Raw genomic sequence first — 24,113 nt, 5'->3', positions numbered from 1 at the left:
GCATCTGTAGAAGTTTATGAGTGCTTTTGGTGACAAGCCAAATTTTTTCAGCCTCCTGAGGTTGAAGAGGCGCTGCTGCGCCTTCTTCACGATGCTGTCTGTGTGAGTGGACCAATTCAGTTTGTCTGTGATGTGTATGCCGAGGAACTTAAAACTTGCTACTCTCTCCACTACTGTTCCATCGATGTGGATAGGGGGTGTTCCCTCTGCTGTTTCCTGAAGTCCACAATCATCTCCTTAGTTTTGTTGACGTTGAGTGTGAGGTTATTTTCCTGACACCACACTCCGAGGGCCCTCACCTCCTCCCTGTAGGCCGTCTCGTCGTTGTTGGTAATCAAGCCTACCACTGTTGTGTCGTCCGCAACCTTGATGATTGAGTTGGAGGCGTGCGTGGCCACGCAGTCGTGGGTGAACAGGGAGTACAGGAGAGGGCTCAGAACGCACCCTTGTGGGGCCCCAGTGTTGAGGATCAGCGGGGAGGAGATGTTGTTACCTACCCTCACCACCTGGGGGGCGGCCCGTCAGGAAGTCCAGTATCCAGTTGCACAGGGCGGGGTCGAGACCCAGGGTCTCGAGCTTGATGACGAGCTTGGAGGGTACTATGGTGTTGAATTGGAATGTATCAGGATAAAGGTAAGACCCAGACGGCGTCGAAGTAACAATGTGTGTTACAGCAACAGGGGCAAAGGTACAGGACGGCAGGCAGGCAGAGTGGTCAGGCATGCAGGCTCAGGGTCAGCACAGGCAAGGGTCTTTTCAGTTTCATCATAGCCCTTAATGGTTTTTGCGACTGCACTTGAAGAAACTTTCAAAGTTCTTGAAATATTCCAAATTGACTGACCTTCATGTCTTAAAGTAATGATGGACTGTTGTTTATCTTTGCTTATTTGAGCTGTTTTTGCCATAATATGGACTTGGTCTTTTGCCAAATTTCTGTATACCATCCCTATCTTGTCACAACACAACTGATTGGCTCAAATGCATTAGGAAGGAAAGAAATTACACAAATTAACTTTTAACAAGGCATTACGTTGTGAATTTAAATTAATTCCAGGTGACTACCTCATGAAGCTGGTTGAGAGAATGTCAAGCGTGTGGAAAGCTGTTTTCAAGGCAAATGGTGGCTACTTTGAAGAATCTCAAATATAAAATACATATTGATTTGTTTAACACTTTTTTGGTTACTACATGATTCCATGTGTTATTTCATAGTTTTGATGTCTCCACTATTATTCTACAATGTAGAAAATAGTCAAAATAATGAACAACCCTGGAATGAGTTGGTGTCCAAAGGTTTTATTATTTAAATTCATAGGATTCATACAATACATTTACAGATATTTTTTTCCAACCCCAATTTACATAGTAAATCCGCTGAGCAATACATCATTCATGGATGTAAAGGCCCGTTGCTTGAGTTCAGAAATGTCCGCTGCTGCTTTTATCCATGTGTCCAGAGTGGACACCTTGGCCATGTGGATCCTGGCCGTGGAGAGTGGACACCTTGGCCGTGTGGATCCTAGCCTTGGATAGTGGACACCTTGGCCGTGTGGATCCTGGCCGTGGAGAGTGGACACCTTGGCCGTGTGGATCCTGGCCGTGGAGAGTGGACACCTTGGCCGTGTGGATCCTGGCCGTGGAGAGTGGACACCTTGGCCGTGTGGATCCTGGCCGTGGGGAGTGGACACCTTGGCCGTGTGGATCCTGGCCGTGGAGAGTGGACACCTTGGCCGTGTGGATCCTGGCTGTGGAGAGTGGACACCTTGGCCGTGTGGATCCTGGCCGTGGAGAGTGGACACCTTGGCCGTGTGGATCCTGGCCGTGGAGAGTGGACACCTTGGCCGTGTGGATCCTGGCTGTGGAGAGTGGACACCTTGGCCGTGTGGATCCTGGCTGTGGAGAGCTCCATAAGTACAATGTCCTTAAATGTAAGTAGCCATTGTTGCAATGGTAACTGATGAGGTGGAATCCACCTTTGTACAATCATTTTCTTAGCCACTGTGGTTCCTGCCAATGACACTCTCCGTAAGCATTCTGACAAGTGCAAATCAGAGTCAACACAAAGCAACTTCACTATTGGATCTAATGGTAGTATTTTATCTATAAGTACAGAGATGACATGGTTGACTTTCCCCCAGAATTCAACCCCCCCGGGCATTTCCACAGCACATGATGAAAAGTACTAAGGTCCCTTGTGGTGCAGAACTCACATAATGGAGATGAACTAATACCCATGTGATGTCTTTTTTTAGTTGTTAGATTGGTTCTATGGCAAAAATATTAATGAATGGGTGATTGGGGTTTCTCGATGATCCAAATATATTTTTCCATACTGTCTCCCAATTTATTTGTCTGTCAGCAAGTATAAAATCATTTTCCAATACAGTGGATAGACATAATGGTTTTTGTGCTGCAAGAATTAATTGACTATAGATTTCAGAAACAACTCCTTATGAGGGGCGCCTGTCCGTTGGAAGTTTGACCAATGGGTGTACTGCTAGTTCTGCTCCCCAGGGGACCCCATAGGCTTGCGTGGATAGGCGTCGTTGAAGGTAAAGACAAAATGATGAACCTGGGACATTAAAACACTTGTGGATATCCTGGAAACTGAGGAGTCCATTCACATTGAATATGTATTTGAAAGTATAAACACCTTTCTTAGACCAAGAATCTGATGTAAATGGTTTCTTACATGCTAAGAATTCTTTATTACGCCATATTGGAGAGTATGAATGCCATTTAAGATTAGATCTAATATGTTTCTCTGTAGCTTTCCACACATTTACTGAGTATGCTATAATGCCTTCCACCTGGCTACCCCTACCCCAACATCTCAGCACCCACTTCAGCAACTCCCCCCCCACAAAAAAAATCCAGACAGCTGATGTTCTGAAAGAGCTGCAAAATATGGATCCCTACAAATCAGCTGGACCCTCTCTTTCTAAAATTATCAGCCGAAATTGTTGCATCCCCTATTACTAGCCTATTCAACCTCTCTTTCGTATTGTCAGAGATCCTCAAAGATTGGCAAGCTGCAGCGGTTATCCCCCTCTTCAAGGAGGAGACACTCTAGACCCAAACTGTTATAGACCTATATCCATCCTTCCCTGCCTTTCTAAAATCTTCGAAAGCCAAGTTAATAAACAGATCACCGACCATTTTGAATCCCACCGTACCTACTCCACTATACAATCTGGTTTCCGAGTTGGTCATGGGTGCATCTCAGCAACGCTCAAGGTCCTAAACGATATCATAACCACTATCGATAAAAGACAGTACTGTGCAGCCATCTTCATCAACCTGGCCAAGGCTTTCGACTCTGTCAATCACGGTATTCTTATCGGCAGACTCAATAGCCTTGGCTTCTCAAATGACTGCCTCGCCTGGTTCACCAACTACTTCAGTGTGTCAAATCGGAGGGCCTGTTGTCCGTACCTCTGGCAGTCTCTATGGGGTTACCACAGGCTTCAATTCTCAGGCTGCCTCTTTTCTCTGTATATATCAATGATGTTGCTCTTGCTGCTGGTGATTCTCTGATCCACCCCTACGCAGACAACACCATTCTGTATACATCTGGCCCTTCTTTGGACACTGGGCTAACAAACCTCCAAACAAGCTTCAACACCACACAACCACTCCTTCCGTGGCCTCCAACTGGTTTTAAATGCTAGTAAAACTAAGTGCATGCTCTTCAACCGATTTCTGCCCGCACCCGCCCGCCCGAATGGCATCACCACTCTGGACGGTTCTGACCTAGAATATGTGGACAACTACAGATACCTAGGTGTCTGGTTAAACTGTAAACTCTCCTTCCATTAAGCATCTCCAATCCAAAATTAAATCTAGAATCAGCTTCCTTTTTCACAACAAAGCCTCCTTCACTCATGCTGCCATACATACCCTCGTAAAACTGACTATCCCACCGATCCTTGACTTCGGCGATGTCATTTACATAATAGCCCCCAACACACTACTCAGCAAACTGGATGTAGTTTATTACAGTGCCATCTGTTTAGTCACCAAAGCCCCATATACTACCCACCACTGCGACCTGTATGCTCTCGTTGGCTGGCTCTCACTACATATCCGTCGCCAAACCCACTGGCTCCCGGTCATCTATAAGTCTTTGCTAGGTAAAGCCCCTCCCTTATCTCATCTCACTGGTCACCATAGCAGCACCCACCTGTAGCATGCGCTCCAGCAGGTCTATTGCATGGGTCATCCCCAAAGCTAACTTCCTTTGGCCTCCTTTCCTTCCAGTTCTCTGCTGCCAATGACTGGAACGAATTGCAAAAATCTCTGAAGCTGGAGTCTTATATCTCCCTCTCTAACTTTAAGCATCAGCTGTGTGAGCAGCTTACCGATCAGTGTACCTGTACATAGTCAATCTGTAAATAGCCCACCCAACTACCTCATCCCCATATCTCTACTTGCACATCATCTTCACATCTATCACTCCAGTATTAATGAAAAATTGTAATTATTTCACCTCTATGGCCTATTTATTGCCTACCTCCCAACATTTCTACACAAGACAGATGTTATTTCCGTTGTGTATTGACTATACGTTTGTTTATTTGTAACTGTTGTTTGTCGCACTGCTTTGCTTTATCTTGGCCAGGTCGCAGTTGTAAACAAGGACTTGTTCTCAACTGGCCTACCTGGTCAAACAGTACAATATAGGCCAAAGAAAGAATTGCTTTTGGGGGTGACCAGAGAGATATACCTGCTGGAGCGCGTGCTACAGGTGGGTGCTGCTATGGTGACCAGCAAGCTGAGATAAGGGGGGACTTTACCTAGCAGGGTCTTGTAGATGACATGGAGCCAGTGGGTTTGGCGACGAGTATGAAGCGAGGGCCAGCCAACGAGAGCGTACAGGTCGCAATGGTGGGAAGTATCTGGGGCTTTGGTGACAAAACGGATGGCACTGTGATAGACTGCATCCAATTTGTTGAGTAGGGTATTGGAGGGTATTTTGTAAATGACATCGCCGAAGTCGAGGATTAGTAGGATGGTCAGTTTTACAAGGGTATGTTTGGCAGCATGAGTGAAGGATGCTTTTTTGCGAAATAGGAAGCCAATTCTAGATTTAACTTTGGATTGGAGATGTTTGATGTGGGTCTGGAAGGAGAGTTGAGTCTAACCAGACACCTAGGTATTTGTAGTTGTCCACTGTTGGATCCTATATTTTACATTATAGCCATTAGATATATATGATTAAATATCATCTGATGTTGGTTGTGTGAGGTGTCTGCATTTGTGCACGGGAGCATCATTATGAGATTAAACAACTGTTTGCTACTTGCCTGTTTGTGTGTGACAAGAACTGAGTAACATGGTGTGACATGCATGTTGCAAAACTGTAGATAACAGCCCAGCAGATGCTTTGTCCTTGTGTTTATATGTAACAATATTGAGCACATGGTGTGACTTGCTGTATCTTACAAAGTTGTGATAGGGAGGGGTGGTCATCCCGAGGTTTAACTGAGATGGAAAAATACAGAAGACGCGATGAGTTGGGGGGGCACATTCAAAGCGGGGTGTTACATTTACATTTAAGTCATTTAGCAGACGCTCTTATCCAGAGCGACTTATGCGAGAACAAGCGGTCTTTTGTTAGATAACAGGAGCCAGGTGCGAGATAACGGTATGGAGCATGAGAGCCTGGATGTTCTTCACAAGCAACAGTTACATCTATCAACAGAAGCGCCAAGAGGCAGGGACCCGCCTGAGCGCCTGCAATAGGCTGAGCAAGTTTAAACCACACCCAGTCTCTACTGTGATAGACAGTTCCAACCCGTCTGTTGGCCTATCAAAATATAAAGAATACTGTTTTACATACGTCTTGTCAGTTCTCTGTTCTGCCCTGCGCGGTATTACAGAGAGCCCGTATATACGAAAGTTGCATTTGCCATTTATTACTTAGCTAATAAAAAATACATAGTATAAAATCGGTGACTCATTGTTATATTTATCCTGATACCAGATTCGAATTTACGCAACCCTAACAATTTGGTGACCACCGACGTGATCTGGTAGAAGGACGACGCTGGAAATTGTCCGGCCGATTGGCCAGTACTGTCGTCTGACGGTGTGTCTCACAAATCCTGACTGGTCAACTAAAAGAGGTAAGCAGACACCTGTTGTGAAAAACTAAAGTTCTGCACATTGGACTTATCCAAATTTAGTTTTGTGAGACACCTGTTTGATGGAAGTTACTAAATTTAAACAAATTTAAAATTGTTGAGAAAGTAATATCTCCATTGGCAACTGCAATTGTATTATTGATCAACAATACTTAATGGTGCATTGTGTATGGGATGTACTAGTATGCCTGGCTGGTAGGGGGTAACAGAGAACACTTACTACATGTATGAATGGTGGGTATTGGGTGACCACCAAAGTGTGAATGGATAGTCTGGGACTACATGTTTGATTCATTCTAGTTGATTATAAAAGTGTGACTGGATAGTCTGGGACTACATGTATGAGTGGTGGGTAACGAGTGACCACCATAGTGTGACTGGATAGTCTGGGACTACATGTATGAGTGGTGGGTAACGAGTGACCACCATAGTGTGACTGGATAGTCTGGGACTACATGTATGAGTGGTGGGTAACGAGTGACCACCAAAGTGTGACTGGATAGTCTGGGACTACATGTATGAGTGGTGGGTAACGAGTGACCACCATAGTGTGACTGGATAGTCTGGGACTACATGTATGAGTGGTGGGTAACGAGTGACCACCAAAGTGTGACTGGATAGTCTGGGACTACATGTATGAGTGGTGGGTAACGAGTGACCACCATAGTGTGACTGGATAGTCTGGGACTACATGTATGAGTGGTGGGTAACGAGTGACCACCATAGTGTGAATGGATAGTCTGGGACTACATGTATGAGTGGTGGGTAACGAGTGACCACCATAGTGTGAATGGATAGTCTGGGACTACATGTATGAGTGGTGGGTAACGAGTGACCACCATAGTGTGACTGGATAGTCTGGGACTACATGTATGAGTGGTGGGTAACGAGTGACCACCATAGTGTGACTGGATAGTCTGGGACTACATGTATGAGTGGTGGGTAACGAGTGACCACCATAGTGTGACTGGATAGTCTGGGACTACATGTATGAGTGGTGGGTAACGAGTGACCACCATAGTGTGACTGGATAGTCTGGGACTACATGTATGAGTGGTGGGTAACGAGTGACCACCATAGTGTGAATGGATAGTCTGGGACTACATGTATGAGTGGTGGGTAATGACATGTATGAGTGGTGGGTAACGAGTGACCACCATAGTGTGACTGGATAGTCTGGGACTACATGTATGAGTGGTGGGTGACCACCATAGTGTGACTGGATAGTCTGGGACTACATGTATGAGTGGTGGGTAACCAGTGACCACCATAGTGTGACTGGATAGTCTGGGACTACATGTATGAGTGGTGGGTAACCAGTGACCACCATAGTGTGACTGGATAGTCTGGGACTACATGTATGAGTGGTGGGTAACGAGTGACCACCATAGTGTGACTGGATAGTCTGGGACTACATGTATGAGTGGTGGGTAACGAGTGACCACCATAGTGTGAATGGATAGTCTGGGACTACATGTATGAGTGGTGGGTAACGAGTGACCACCATAGTGTGACTGGATAGTCTGGGACTACATGTATGAGTGGTGGGTAACGAGTGACCACCATAGTGTGACTGGATAGTCTGGGACTACATGTATGAGTGGTGGGTAACGAGTGACCACCATAGTGTGACTGGATAGTCTGGGACTACATGTATGAGTGGTGGGTAACGAGTGACCACCAAAGTGTGACTGGATAGTCTGGGACTACATGTATGAGTGGTGGGTAACGAGTGACCACCATAGTGTGAATGGATAGTCTGGGACTACATGTATGAGTGGTGGGTAACAGTGACCACCATAGTGTGAATGGATAGTCTGGGACTACATGTATGAGTGGTGGGTAACGAGTGACCACCATAGTGTGAATGGATAGTCTGGGACTACATGTATGAGTGGTGGGTAACGAGTGACCACCATAGTGTGACTGGATAGTCTGGGACTACATGTATGAGTGGTGGGTAACGAGTGACCACCATAGTGTGACTGGATAGTCTGGGACTACATGTATGAGTGGTGGGTAACGAGTGACCACCATAGTGTGACTGGATAGTCTGGGACTACATGTATGAGTGGTGGGTAACGAGTGACCACCATAGTGTGACTGGATAGTCTGGGACTACATGTATGAGTGGTGGGTAACGAGTGACCACCATAGTGTGACTGGATAGTCTGGGACTACATGTATGAGTGGTGGGTAACGAGTGACCACCATAGTGTGACTGGATAGTCTGGGACTACATGTATGAGTGGTGGGTAACGAGTGACCACCATAGTGTGAATGGATAGTCTGGGACTACATGTATGAGTGGTGGGTAACGAGTGACCACCATAGTGTGAATGGATAGTCTGGGACTACATGTATGAGTGGTGGGTAGTGAGTGATAGTCTGGGACTACATGTATGACGAGTGACCACCAAAGTGTGAATGGATAGTCTGGGACTACATGTATGAGTGGTGGGTAACGAGTGACCACCATAGTGTGAATGGATAGTCTGGGACTACATGTATGAGTGGTGGGTAACGAGTGACCACCATAGTGTGACTGGATAGTCTGGGACTACATGTATGAGTGGTGGGTAACGAGTGTCCAGTGTGACTGGATAGTCTGGGACTGGATAGTCTGGGACTACCATAGTGTGACTGGATAGTCTGGGACTACATGTATGAGTGGTGGGTAACGAGTGACCACCATAGTGTGACTGGATAGTCTGGGACTACATGTATGAGTGGTGGGTAACGAGTGACCACCATAGTGTGAATGGATAGTCTGGGACTACATGTATGAGTGGTGGGTAACGAGTGACCACCATAGTGTGACTGGATAGTCTGGGACTACATGTATGAGTGGTGGGTAACGAGTGACCACCATAGTGTGACTGGATAGTCTGGGACTACATGTATGAGTGGTGGGTAACGAGTGACCACCATAGTGTGACTGGATAGTCTGGGACTACATGTATGAGTGGTGGGTAACGAGTGACCACCAAAGTGCCAATGGAAAGCCATATGATGCGAATGTGATGTACTAGGCAGGGCCAAGTGTGAATGACGGATATTTAAATTGATTACTTGGACTTTAGACCGATTTAGCCTTAAGGAGAGGGTCTCTCTAAGGTCCTGACAAAGCATAGGTGTGTGTGAAGTACATCGGGTAGTAAAGTCGGCGCACTGACTACCAAGTTGAATGAGACATTAAGTTGTTCTATAGACGTGATCCGGTCGACACGTTAGTCATATGGGGTGATTGTATTTTTTATTTTGTACATTTGGTATTGAAGTAAAGGGGGACACTAGACTACTTAATACCCCAGGGGACCCACAGTGCACAATTGAGTTCTTACTTTAGACCTAATTGGGGGCCGATTTAGCCGTAAGGAAATGTACCACTTGGGTTTTAGTAAAGGCATAGGTTGTTGACAGTATTGTAGTGTACATAAGATGTCGTTGGAAATAGAAAAGGTGTTGAAAACGCTGAAGTCACTCTAGAAGTGAATGAAGGCAGAGAGGGTAAGGAGTGGAAGAGATGGGGGGGAGAAGCTGTACAGAGAATGGATAGAAGGCGGGGCCATTGCGTCTCCCACTGGTCTGAATATCGGTATGAATGAGGTCGGGGATCAAGCGAGTGCGGTATATTAGGTATTTCAGTTGGAGCTGGTACCGGTGAGAATGTTGAAAAAGTCGCAGGATGTTTGCACAGAGTTATATCATAGAATATTGAGGGGGTGTGCATGACTGTTGGAAAAAGTGTTAAACTCTATTAACGTAAAATTCTGTGTGTAGATTTATATTATGAGGTTTGAACTATACTAATATTGTAGAATTACATAATCAACATCTGAACATACTTACGTTAAACATTAATTGAGACACTGAGTAATAGATAAGATATACACTAGGTATGGGACGGTGCGACGGGTGTGGTCGATGTAAGACGGGAGTGGTGTTCTAACCAAGTGCTGAGAAATAAGGTAGATTTATTTTGTTCTTTTAATTAATTTACACAAGTACTTCCCGGTTATTGATTTTGGTTTGATTGTTCAGATAACACCATTGAAATGAACCTCCTGTTTAAGGTATACTATCATTAGAATCTGTTTTCATTATGGGGAACAATGAAAGGCCCGCAGAGACAGTATACGTTTATCACAGTTGTGTGTGTGTCTAATGGCTGGGTATTTAAGAAGTATTTTGGGGAGACAATTTGGAGAAACACGAATAAAACATGAAACATCGAGACAAATTATTTGTGTTTGAGGGGATTATTATAATTATTAGGTTTTGTTTTTGTAGTAAACGTTTGGGTTAAGGGGATTTCCATGTTCCCAGAGACAAGATATCTTAAAGGGGTACACTCATATATGGATTATTTAGGAGTTTTAATTAGACAAGGGAATAACGTATTGGGAATAGAGTTGTAATTAAAATGCTAAGTCAAAGACAAGACAGTTATTTAAATCAAAATTAATTCTAAAACATAACGAAAAAACAATTACGTTTTAGCCCATCAAAATGTTTTATGAGCTTTTCCCCTGATATATAGACATCTGTAACAGGGGAAAGTTTGTTTTCTTTCGTTTTCTTCTTGAGGAACTAGCAGATGTAAACGTGATGGTCAATTTTGGGGTCTGATTTAATTTAGGTAAACATTGAATTCTGGCGTGTTTAAGTAGGATTCTTCATTCCGGGAAGGATGGAAGTTATCTAAAATAAGTAAATTAAAGGAGCCATGGGAGAATGCGACTGCATTTTTATTAAATATCTGGGATTAAAATTACGGATTTCTTACACTGAGAAATGTACGACATTTGCGGAAGAGGGAAAAAGTAATACAATAACGTTATCGGGACAATTGGATTGTCATTTTTGTCATTGGATAATAATGTTATCGGGTTAATTGTATCTAAGGATAGCATGTTCATTTAAGTAAACATATACGTAGACAATGTTTAAAACTTATGATTAATGATTTGAGTCAAAGGGGACTTATCATTAGGTTTAGTTATAGTTCACTTTTGAGTTTCTGAATCGAAGTAGCATAGTGAATGTTAGTTAGGCGTGTTGTGTCTCACTTTCAGAAGTTACCTGGGATTATAATCTTGGGGAGAGAGTGGCCATAAACGACCAAATTGAAAAAGATCTGGAAGTCTTGATTATCCATTAAGGTTTGCAAATATATACACATAAAACAATTGTTAGAACTATTTGTTTTAGTGTAAAGGTATTTAAAAGAAGCACGCTCACATATGGAACCTTATGAGTTTTTATTTTATGGGTTTTAATTACAAAGGTGATTAGTTTTATTTTAAGGATAAAGGGTTCTTTAATATGTCTAATATGGTATGGAACACGAATGTAAGGAGATGGTGTAACCTTTGACCTGCTTTCATGACTCTCCCGGGTGGTCTGATCAGCCACAAGGGGGTGCCATTTGAATAATTAATTTGTGGTCATGGGTAATACTGTTTCAAAAAATAAATTTAAAAATAAATTTAAAAAAATAAAAAAATGTTTAAGGTAAATTAATTATAGTGGAGTTTAATTAACCTATATAAGGACTTTAGAAAGTGCCACCATAGACATGTTTTTCTAAAAAAATCCATGAGTTTAGACATTTAGTTCAAATTTGGAAACATGAGAAAAAGAGCTACAGACAGATAGGGGGAAAAGGCAGACAGAAGATACAGCATGTCCTACTTGAGTATGCGGAGAGTGTTAATTTGACCCATGGTTTAGACAATGAGGATTTTGTTCCAAAATAAGCATAAGAGATCCCTAGATCTGGGTAGACAGGAAGTTAGAGTAGAGGTTGGGAAGGATCTCTCAATGGAGTTTTATGTAGACCAAAATGGAGTCTCTAACTACATGGAAGAATAGAATTGCATTAGATATGTTATTGGCTGAAAAGGGAGAAGTATGCGTGATTATCGGGACCATGTTTGTGCTTACATCCCAAATAACACAGCTCCGGACGAATCAGTGCCCGCCCTGGCTCACGGTTTGGCAGAAAACTCTGGGGTGGATACTTCTCTGACTAATTGTTTTGATAAGTATGTTCGGAAAATGGGAAAAAATATTATGGTCACTGTATTATGGGCTACATTCACCTCTGTGACTGTTTTAGTTTTAGGGGGCTGATGTCTAATTCCCTGTGTATGAGGCCTTATTTCCAGGACTCTGGAGAAATCTATGACAATAGATGGTGCGGTATGGGCCGATTCCAGGTTCTGACCCGTAGAGTGCTGAATGCATGTCTACAGAACAAGTGGACGAAAATTATAAATTAAATTAAATTAAATTAAATTGGGAGGGTGTCCGTATGGGGATTACATGATAACCAACTTGGGACAGTTCTGGGATTGGAGAAGAGGGTATCCTTATAGCATAGGGGATCCCACAAAGGTGGATAGGTTTTCCATGATATGGGGAAAACCTGGGAGCACTGTTGAACTCTGTAAAGGTGATGAAATCCTACTAACCATCAAAACTATTAAAAAAGCTCTCTGATGCAGGGACTTACACCCTCGGACTACAAAGGACCGGGACAGACACGATGGGTGTGTTTTCTATTAAGGTGCTGCCAAAACCAGAAGTCCCAGACGAACCAGAGCCAGACACACTCCTCTACCACCCCTGGACTGAACCTGCCACCACTGTGTTAAAAATCCCATTCAGGTAATTCATGTTAGAGACTATTCAGCTATTGATCAATTAGGCACTGAGACTGGTTTTGATGGTAGGGACAATTTGTGGCTGTCTTATATGAGGTATACAGCTAAGACCCTGAAAAGAAAGGACTGCATGAGTTACATGAAGCATTGGTCATGCTAGACCTGTTCTGGCTACACACCCATTTGCTATAGGAGAAGGAGAGGGGTGGTTGTGTATTCTGAGAGGTTTTTACCAGGTTCAGCCCAATTCAACTCTCTGTTCCTCGTGTTTCCTACAGTTCCACTGACCATTGTTGATGTTACTGCTGAGCAGCTGTTGGGTTCTGTATCCAGGGGACCTGAAAACATTCCATCCCATGGGAGACATAGACGTAGTGCTCCATGGACAGAGGATGTAGTTGACATACACACTAACCTGTTGGGAGTGCCAGTGGGGGTTCCTCATGAGTTTCAGGCCTTGGGTAGGAATGATGGACTCTGGCACTTACTACCTATTATGGGTCCAGCCATAGTGGATGCTAGACAGACTGCATGGATTAATTATATCTACTATAATCAACAGCGTTTTGTGAATTACTCCCGTGATGCACTCACTGGTATGTCTGAACAGCTTGAGGCCACATCTAGGGTTGCCAGACAGAATAGACTTGCTTTGGATATGCTTCTTGCCAGTCAGGGGGGCGTCTGCAAGATGTTCGGTGAACAATGTTGCACGTATATTCCTAATAACACCAGTCCAGATGGTAGTATATCTAAGGCCCTTAGTGGGCTTGATGCACTATCTGCTGAGATGAGGACCATGGCGGGGGTGGAGGAGTCTGGATGTTCTCCTGGTTGGGAGCCTGGTTTGGTAAGTACACTGGTATGGTGGTTACTGGATTTCTGACCCGAATTCTTGTATTTTTGTTATTGCTTATGTGTTGTGCTGCTTGCATCATACTGTGTTTTAAGAAGTCTGTTACAGATGTGGTGAAGGCTTCAGGCATGATGCCTTTGCTTGATGCTCCAGTTGGAGATGCTGATACTGAAGCATGCTTTCAGGGGAGGATGAGACTGACTGAGGATGACCCATGGTATGCTGTGGGTGAGGTAGTAGAATAAATATTACACCACCACAGTTCCTTGTTTTACATTTTTGATGATAGGTTTTCTTTCCTGTATGTTTGTTCTCCCTGTTGTGAAGGTTTGGAAGTCCCTGGGCGACATGGTGCCCACCTGGTGCAGGATAGGAGTAGCTGGGAGGACCAGATGGTTTATAATAATGCTTTGCTCTGCTTTACTCTGTTTTCCATGACCAAAGTTTTATCCTACATCTTACATGTCAATAAACAATAAAGTCTTATCCTGGTTTTGTCAAAAGGGGGAGACAAAAGCATATATCACTTGATTTATGTTTGGCAGCATGAGTGAAGGATGCTTTGTTGCGAAATAGGAAGCCAATTCTAGATTTAACTTTGGATTGGAGATGTTTGATGTGGGTCTGGATGGAGAGAGTAGAGTCTAACCAGACACCTAGGTATTTGTAGTTGTCCGCATATTCTAAGTCAGAGCCGTCCAGAGTAGTGATGTTGGACAGGCGGGCAGGAGCAGGCAGCGATCGGTTGAAGAGCATGCATTTAGTTTTACTTGTATTACTTGTATTTAAGAGCAATTGGAGGCCACGGAAGGAGAGTTGTATGGCATTGAAGCTTGCTTGGAGGGTTGTTAACACAGTGTCCAAAGAAGGTCCAGAAGTATACAGAATGGTGTCGTCTGCGTAGAGGTGGATCAGAGACTCACCAGCAGCAAGAGCGACATCATTGATGTACACAGTTAAACTACATTGTAGCATTAAACACGTTTTGATATTCTGGAATTCTGGAGAAAGTCCTCTACGAACCTTCTCTATAGTCTGGAAACAAAGAGGCAACAAACAACGTTAGACTTGTTTGAGAAATGTTCTATCAACATAGTAATATACTGTATCACAAACCGGATTTCTTTAAGACTAATCTGAATGAATAATACCATACTAAGTCAGCAAGGTGACTGGCTGCCGTGATGCAGGTCTCCAGGCCATTCTCTGCTCTCTTGTTGCGTTCCCTCACCATCTTCCTAGTAGCCAGATCTCCTTGCGCTTAGCTTCCTCCGTGGACGGATAGGTCTTTCCTGCAAGCATGAAAAAAACGTCAACTTGTTTTACGGAATTTGACTTATTTAATACTGGGAATATCTATTTCAGTTAGTGTTGAACCAGTTTTACCATATTAACTTGCCATGTTTCAAACTCCTTGTGCACCTCTGCTTCAAATCAAAATCTAATTTGATTTGTCACATACACATGGTTAGCAGATGTTAATGAGAGTGTAGCGAAATGCTTCTGCTTCTAGTTCCGACAATGCAGTAATAACCAACAAGTAATCTAACCTAACAATTCCAAAACTACTACCTTATACACACAAGTGTAAAGGGATAAAGAATATGTACATAAAGATATGAGTGATGGTACAGAACGGCATAGGCAAGATGCAGTAGATGGTATCAAGTACAGTGTATACATATGAGATGAGCAATGTAGGGTATGTAAACAAAATGGCATAGTTTAAAGTGGGGCGGCAGGGTAGCCTAGTGGTTAGAGCGTTGGACTAGTAACCGGAGCTGCAAGTTCAAACCCCCAAGCTGACAAGGTACAAATCTGTCGTTCTGCCCCTGAACAGGCAGTTAACCCACTGTTCCTAGGCCATCATTGAAAATAAGAATTTGTTCTTAACTGACTTGCCTAGTTAAATAAAGGTAAAATAAATAAAAATAAAAAAGTGGCTAGTGATACATGTATTACATAAAGACGCAGTAGATGATATAGAGTACAGTATATACATATACATATGAGATTAATAATGTAGGGTATGTAAACATTACATTAAGTAGCATTGTTTAAAGTGGCAAGTTGAGTCAGTGTGTTGGCAGCAGCCACTCAATGTTAGTAGTGGCTGTTTAACAGTCTGATGGCCTTGAGATAGAAGCTGTTTTTCAGTCTCTCGATCCCTCCTTTGATGCACCTGTACTGACCTCGCCTTCTGGATGATAGCGGGGTGAACAGGCAGTGGCTCGGGTGGTTGTTGTCCTTGGTGATCTTTATGGCCTTCCTGTGACATCTGGTGGTGTAGGTGTCCTGGAGGGCAGGTAGTTTGCCCCCGGTGATACGTTGTGCAGACCTCACTACCCTCTGGAGAGCCTTACGGTTAAGGGCGGAGCAGTTGCCGTACCAGGCGGTGATACAGCCCGACAGGATGCTCTCGATTGTGCATCTGTAGAAGTTTGTGAGTGCTTTTGGTGACAAGCCGAATTTCTTCAGCCTTCTGAGGTTGAAGAGGCGCTGCTGCGCCTTTTTCACGATGCTGTCTGTGTGGGTGGACCAATTCAGTTTGTCTGTGATGTGTATGCCGAGGAACTTAAAACTTACAACCCTCTCCACTACTGTTCCATCGATGTGGATAGGGGGGTGCTCCCTCTGCTGTTTCCTGAAGTCCACAATCATCTCCTTAGTTTTGTTGACGCTGAGTGTGAGGTTATTTTCCTGACACCACACTCCGAGGGCCCTCACCTCCTCCCTGTAGGCCATCTCGTCGTTGTTGGTTATCAAGCCTACCACTGTCGTGTCGTCCGCAAACTTGATGATTGAGTTGGAGGCGTGCATGGTCACGCAGTCGTGGGTGAACAGGGAGTACAGGAGAGGGCTCAGAACGCACCCTTGTGGGGCCCCAGTGTTGAGGATCAGCGGGGTGGAGATGTTGTTACCTACCCTCACCACCTGGGGGGCGGCCCGTCAGGAAGTCCAGTATCCAGTTGCACAGGGCGGAGTCGAGACCCAGGGTCTCGAGCTTGATGACGAGTTTGGAGGGTACTACGGTGTTAATTGCTGAGCTGTAGTCCATGAACAGCATTCTCACATAGGTATTCCTCTTGTCCAGATGGGTTAGGGCAGTGTGCAGTGTGATTGAGATTGCATCGTCTGTGGATCTATTTGGGCGGTAAGCAAATTGGAGTGGGTCTAGGGTGTCAGGTAGGGTGGAGGTGATATGGTCCCTGACTAGTCTCTCAAAGCACTTCATGACGGAAGTGAGAGCTACGGGGCGGTAGTCGTTTAGCTCAGTTACCTTAGCTTTCTTGGGAACAGGAACAATGGTGGCCCTCTTGAAGCATGTGGGAACAGCAGACTGGAATAAGGATTGATTGAATATGTCTGTAAACACACCAGCCAGCTGGTCTGCACATGCTCTGAGGACGCTGCTGGGGATGCCGTCTGGGCCTGCAGCCTTGCGCGGGTTAAAGTTCATTCAGAGCCATCGATGTGTCTGCTTGGGGGGGGGGGGGATATATACGGCTGTGATTATAATCAAAGGGAATTCCCTTGGTAGATAATGCGGTCGACATTTGATTGTGAGGAATTCTAAATCAGGTGAACAGAAGGAGGCTATCTTGAGGCTAAGGAATAAGAGAGGTCTCGAGCATAAAATTACCATTACAAATGAATGATTCATATATTCATTAACCTTATAAGTGCAGTGAATTGCAATAATGCTTCACCCTACCCTTCGTCTTGTAACCTTCCCAGTAGTCTGTGAAAGGAAGCAACATGCATAGTATCAAGTAAGCCTATAAGAGAAGTATAATTATTAACCAAATAAGCAACCTCCGAGTTAAACGTTTTTCTATAGTAGGCCTCTTCCTGACAGTGATCATACCCTGTCAGAACGATGATTCATCCCCAAGGTGAAGCTCTCCGAGCCATTCTCTGCCCGCTTGTTGTGTTCCATCACTCTCGTCCTATTAGCTAACTAGACCTCCTTATGTTTGGCTTCCTCAGTGGAACCATGGCTCTTCCCTGCAAATGATTAGATAACATCTATCATTCAAACTGTTGTAGTCAACTATCACTGGTTACTATTTCTGTTTCAGTGAGTATTGAACCAGTTTTACAGTGTTGAACCTTCCACATTTCAAACTCTATCCACCTCCGCTTCCTCCACTCCCCCCCCCAGTCAGAAACAACCATAAGGCGTCCTTTAGCAGCCTCAAAAGTCTCAAATCAGACAATTAAATGTTAGACAAGCTGTTGTAAGAATATTCAAAAGACTTATACATTTGATATTTACTTGACAGTAAATAAATGGTGCCACCTTATCATGTCAGAAGTAATTCATCCCCATGGTGAAGCTGAGCCATTCTCTGCTCTCTTGTGTTCCAGCACTCTTGCCCTAGTAGCTAACCAGATATCCTTACGCTTCGCTTCCCCCTCTGTGGAGTTATAGGTCTTAACTAAAAATACAATCCATTTAGTAAATAAACTCAGCAAAAAATTAAACGTCTTTCAAAGATAATTCGTTAAAAAAAAATAACTTCACTGTAAAGCGTTAATTAACACTATTTCCCATGCTTGGTCAATGAGCCATAAACAATGAATGAACATGCACCTGTGGAACAGTCGTTAAGACACTAACAGCGTAGACAGATGGCAATTAAGGTCACCGTTAAGAAAACCTAGACACTCAAGAGGCCTTTCTACTGACTCTGAAAAACACCAAAAGAAAGATGCCCGTGATCCCTGTTCATCTGCGTGAACGTGCCATAGGCATGCTGCAAGGAGGCATGAGGACTGCAGATGTGGCCAGGGCAATAAATTGCAATGTCTGTACTGTGAGATGCCTAAGACAGCGCTACAGGGAGACAGGACAAACAGCTGATCGTCCTCGCAGTGGCAGACCACGTGTAACAACTGCACAGGATCGGTACACCCAAACATCACACCTGAGGGACAGGTACAGGATGGCAACAACTGGCCGAGTTACACCAGGTACGCACAATCCCTCCATCAGTGCTCAGACTGTCCGTGATAGGCTGAGAGAGGCTGGACTGAGGGCTTGTAGGCCTGTTGTAAGGCAGTTCCTCACCAGACATCACCGGCAACAATGTCGCCTATGGGCAACAAAAAAAAACACTGTCGCTGGACCAGACAGGACTGGCAAAAAGTGCTCTTCACTGACGAGTCAGGCTTTTGTCTCACCAGGGGTGATGGTCGGATTTGAATTTATCGTTGAAGGAATGAGCGTTACACCGAGGCCTATACTCTGGAGCGGGATCGATTGGAGGTGGAGGGTCCGTCATGGTCTGGGGTAGTGTGTCACAGCATCATCGGACTGAGCTTGTCGTCATTGCAGGCAATCTTAATGCTGTGCATTACATGGAAGGAATTAATTGAATATGTCCGTAAACACACCAGCCAGCTGGCCTGCGCATGCTCTGAGGACCCAGCTAGGGATGCAGTCTGGGCCGGCAGCCTTGCGAGGGTTAACACGTTTAAATGTTTTACTCATATTGGCTGTGGTGAAGGAGAGCCCACAGACACAGCAGTACTTGAGACTGTGTTTTAATAAAGTAAAACGGAAAGTTCAGCCAAAAATATAAATCCACAACGTCAAAAGTCATTCCAAGAGAAAAAGGTAATCCTCCAAGTCAAAAGGTAAATCCACAAGGTGGTAGGTACAGCAGGAAAAAGCCTCAGAAGATAATCAAAAATAAATAAACGAAAACAAAAACAGAGTACCACAAGAGAGTCCAACTGAAGCAACAATTTTTCACAGCATCGCTGGGGCTGGGTGCTAACATTCAAACACAGAGCAAAGAACTGAGGAAAACTAAGGGTTTAAATACATTCCAAGGAAACTAGGCACAGGTGCAAATAATAACTGGAAACAAGGGAAAACAAAAAGGTCAAAAAGCACAATGGGGGCATCTAGTGGCCAAAACCGGAACAATCCTGGCCAAATCCTGACAAAATGCATCTTATTCAATCCCAAAGCAACTTTGCATTCAATTCAATTCAATCCGAAATCATCTAATTCAATCCCAAAGCAACAATCTCTGACAGGGCCATTTGGGAGCAGGCCTACCTATCGTCTTTGAATTAGTTGCACCCTCATTCTCAGAGTCCCTCTGCTCTTTCCTATGTGGCATTTCACATTGAGGCCCCTTGTGTCACCGGTGGATGATGGAGCATTAGAAATACAGAGGACAGAGACAGTATAGGACTAGTAGGACAGAGACAGTAAAGGACTAATAGGACAGAGACAGTAAAGGACTAATAGGACAGAGACAGTAAAGGACTAGAATGAGACAGACAGTATAGGACTAGTAGGACAGAGACAGTAAAGGACTAATAGGAGAGACACAGTACAGGACTAGTAGGACAGAGACAGTAAAGGACTAATCGGAGAGACACAGTAACGGACTAGTAGGAGACAATATAGAACCAGTAGGACAGTATAGGACTAGAATGAGACAGACAGTATTGGACTAGTAGGACAGAGACAGTATAGGACTAGAATGAGACAGACAGTATTGGACTAGTAGGACAGAGACAGTATAGGACTAGTAGGACAGAGACAGTATAGGACTAGTAGGACAGAGACAGTATAGGACTAGTAAGACAGAGACAGTATAGGACTAGAAGGAGAGACAGTATAGGACTAGTAGAGACAGTGTAGGACTAGAAGGAGACAGTAAATGACTAGTAGGAGAGACACAGTATAAAACTAGTAGGATACAGTAAAGGACTAGAATAAGAGAGGCATTACAGGACTAGTAGGAGACAGTATTGGACTAGTAGGAGACAGTATAGGCTTAGTTTGACAGAGACAATATAGGACAGAGATAGTATAGGACTAGTAGGAGAGACAGTATTGGACTAGTAGGACAGACACAGTACAGGACTAGTAGGACAGAGACAGTATAGGACTAGTAGGAGAGACAATACAGGACTAGTGGGACAGCGACAATATAGGAATAGTAGGACAGAGACAGTATAGGAGTAGTAGGAGAGACAGTATAGGACTAGAAGGAGAGACAGTATAGGAGTAGAAGGAGAGACAGTATAGGACTAGTAGGACAGACAGTATAGGACTAGTATGAGAGACAGTATATGACTAGTAGGACAGACAGTATAGGACTAGAAGGAGAGACAGTATAGGAGTAGAAGGAGAGACAGTATAGGACTAGTAGGACAGACAGTAAAGGACTAGTATGAGAGACAGTATATGACTAGTAGGACAGACAGTATAGGACTAGTTGGACAGAGACAATATAGGACTAGTTGGACAGAGAAAATATAGGACTAGTTGGACAGAGACAATATAGGACTAGTTGGACAGAGACAATATAGGACTAGTTGGACAGAGACGGTATAGGACTAGTTGGACAGAGACAGTATAAGACTAGTTTGACAGAGACAATATAGGACTGGTAGGACAGAGACAATATAGGACTAGTAGGACAGAGACAATATAGGACTGGTAGGACAGAGACAATATAGGACTGGTAGGACAGAGACAATATAGGACTAGTAGGACAGAGACAATATAGGACTAGTAGGACAGACAGTATAGGACGAGTAGGACAGAGACAGTATAGGACTAGAAGGAGAGACAGTATAGGACTAGAAGGAGACAGTATAGGACTAGTAGGACAGACAGTATAGGACTAGTAGGACAGAGACAGTATAGGACTAGTAGGACAGAGACAGTATAGGACATGTAGGACAGACAGTATAGGACGAGTAGGACAGAGACAGTATAGGACTAGAAGGAGACAGTATAGGACTAGTAGGACAGAGACAGTATAGGACTAGTAGGACAGAGACAGTATAGGACTAGAAGGAGAGACAGTATAGGACTAGAAGGAGACAGTATAGGACTAGTAGGACAGAGACAGTATAGGACTAGTAAGACAGAGACAGTATACGACTAGTAGGACAGAGACAGTATAGGACGAGTAGGACAGACAGTATAGGACGAGTAGGACAGAGACAGTATAGGACTAGTAGGACAGAGACAGTATAGGACTAGTAGGACAGAGACAGAATAGGACGAGTAGGACAGAGACAGTATAGGACTAGAAGGAGAGAGACAGTATAGGACTAGTAGGACAGACAGTATAGGACTAGTAGGACAGAGACAGTATAGGACTAGAAGGAGACAGTATAGGACTAGTAGGACAGAGACAGTATAGGACTAGAAGGAGAGACAGTATAGGACTAGTAGGACAGAGACAGTATAGGACTAGTAGGACAGAGACAGTATAGGACTAGTAGGACAGAGACAGTATAGGACGAGTAGGACAGAGACAGTATAGGACGAGTAGGACAGAGACAGTATAGGACGAGTAGGACAGACAGTATAGGACGAGTAGGACAGAGACAGTATAGGACTAGTAGGACAGAGACAGAATAGGACGAGTAGGCCAGAGACAGTATAGGACTAGTAGGACAGAGACAGTATAGGACAAGTAGGACAGACAGTATAGGACGAGTAGGACAGAGACAGTATAGGACTAGTAGGACAGAGACAGTATAGGACTAGTAGGACAGAGACAGAATAGGACTAGTAGGACAGAGACAGTATAGGACTAGTAGGACAGAGACAGTATAGGACGAGTAGGACAGAGACAGTATAGGACTAGTAGGACAGAGAGAGTATAGGACTAGTAGGACAGAGACAGTATAGGACTAGTAGGACAGAGACAGTATAGGACTAGTAGGACAGAGACAGAATAGGACGAGTAGAACAGAGACCGTATATAGGAGTCCATTAGAGAAATATACATTTGGGTGAATTTGTCAGCTATGCTTATTCTAAACCTAGCGCAACTCTCTGGTCGTCCTCACAATGTCAGTGTCCTTTTGGCATCCGAGTCTGTTCCCTCGCCCTTGCTCTGGAAGGGCTCTTCTGAGGACAGACAGCTCTGTAGCTCAGCATAGGAATGAAACAGTGTAGATACCACGATTCGATGGGGAGTAGAGACTAGATGGTTTGACTTGAATTCACCCGCTTAGACACAGCTACTCATCCGTGGCTTGGGTAGAAAAAGATTTTTGTCTTCAAACTTATTTTGGGTTCGTTGACTTTTTTGACCTCGGCTGCAGCTAGGGTTACTTAGTCTTATCTGTAAATTCTTCACTCACAGGTTTTATACCCTCAGGTCAGAAGTGGGCGTTACCGCCTTTAGGGCAATTCTCTAGGCGTACCAAGTTATGGGCAAGGCCTAGATTTGACTCATATCCAATTTTAGACAACTAACTTCACATTTCATCTTTACCAAAACATCCTCTTTGATTTGGACATTTTCCATACAACGTACAAACGTACAAACATATAAAACGTACAAACGTATAAACATCAAACATATACTTGGGAAACTGTTGACGTTACAATGTTTTCGGAATAACGTTATCTATTAACCTTTAATAACAAAACAAAAATGACATACATGTTCATAGTCCCTCCATCATCATGACCACCATTGTGGCTGACGGAAACCATTGTGCCAAAGTCCCTTTATTTCATGTTTAATATTCTGAGGCTAGTTCTCCATAGTAACAGGACAAAGGAATTTGTCTGTGGCCTGAGATTTACCAGGGGCGTGAGGGGTCATAAAACCCCCCACATCGTCAGACCCCTAGATCTCTCCTCCGTTGGGGTTGATCAGGACAGTCATGACAAGGTTGAGGAGTCATCTTTAGGAGTGGATGACATCGTGGAGGTGGATGACTCATCTTTAGGAGTGGATGACATCGTGGAGGTTGACGACTTGAGATTGAAAACACACAAGTGGCTCAAATTCAGCACTTCCGCACTGGGCAATACTGGGCAATACTGGGCAAAACTTATTAGAGCACGTTAGCCCCACTTCTCACCCACTAAGTCAACAGAGACCCAGACACTCACCACAACACTTGGTTCCAGGATACCGGCTCGCCATTATCAATCAATGTTGTATTGACGCTACATGGCACAAAGTCAAACAGTGTCCTCTAAGCGGTAGGATTGTGAGCAGAAAGCCAAGAGAGATTATATTGCTTCACCCGCATACTAATTCACCCCTTGTCTGGTTGCTGGGAATCTGGGATGCACTGATGAAGACTCCATTCCATAAAGGTCAGAGTGTGATCACACATTACCGCTGATGGATGGACGCAGCAAATCTCATCCTGGTGTCAGGTCAGGGTGTCACGGTGTCAGTCATGGAAGTATCAACAAGACCTGGTGTAGGGAATACTGTAGTACTAGCTGTAGTACTAGTCTGTCCCAGGCTCTTCAATGAGTCTGTTATCTTAACCTTTGACTTAGGAAAATCAACTATTGTAGAATGTATTATTATCTGCAGGCAATTTAAATGCACCATATTTGATTTAAGAATAAAAGGTTCCATTTAAAATCCAAAACATTTTAAATCGTAAATGTATAATGGTAAACACAGTACAAAC

At 43.9% G+C, this 24,113-nt stretch overlaps 1 pseudogene; it reads right to left on the bottom strand.

Annotated features, from left to right (window-relative positions):
• Positions 1-1,419: 1,419 nt before the first annotated feature.
• Positions 1,420-23,608, bottom strand: LOC135543079 (cystein proteinase inhibitor protein salarin-like; annotated as a pseudogene).
• Positions 23,609-24,113: the final 505 nt, after the last annotated feature.

Source organism: Oncorhynchus masou, chromosome 7 (genome assembly GCF_036934945.1).
Source record: "Oncorhynchus masou masou isolate Uvic2021 chromosome 7, UVic_Omas_1.1, whole genome shotgun sequence".
NCBI lineage: Eukaryota > Metazoa > Chordata > Actinopteri > Salmoniformes > Salmonidae > Oncorhynchus > Oncorhynchus masou.
This window is presented reverse-complemented; position numbering and strand designations above follow the sequence as displayed.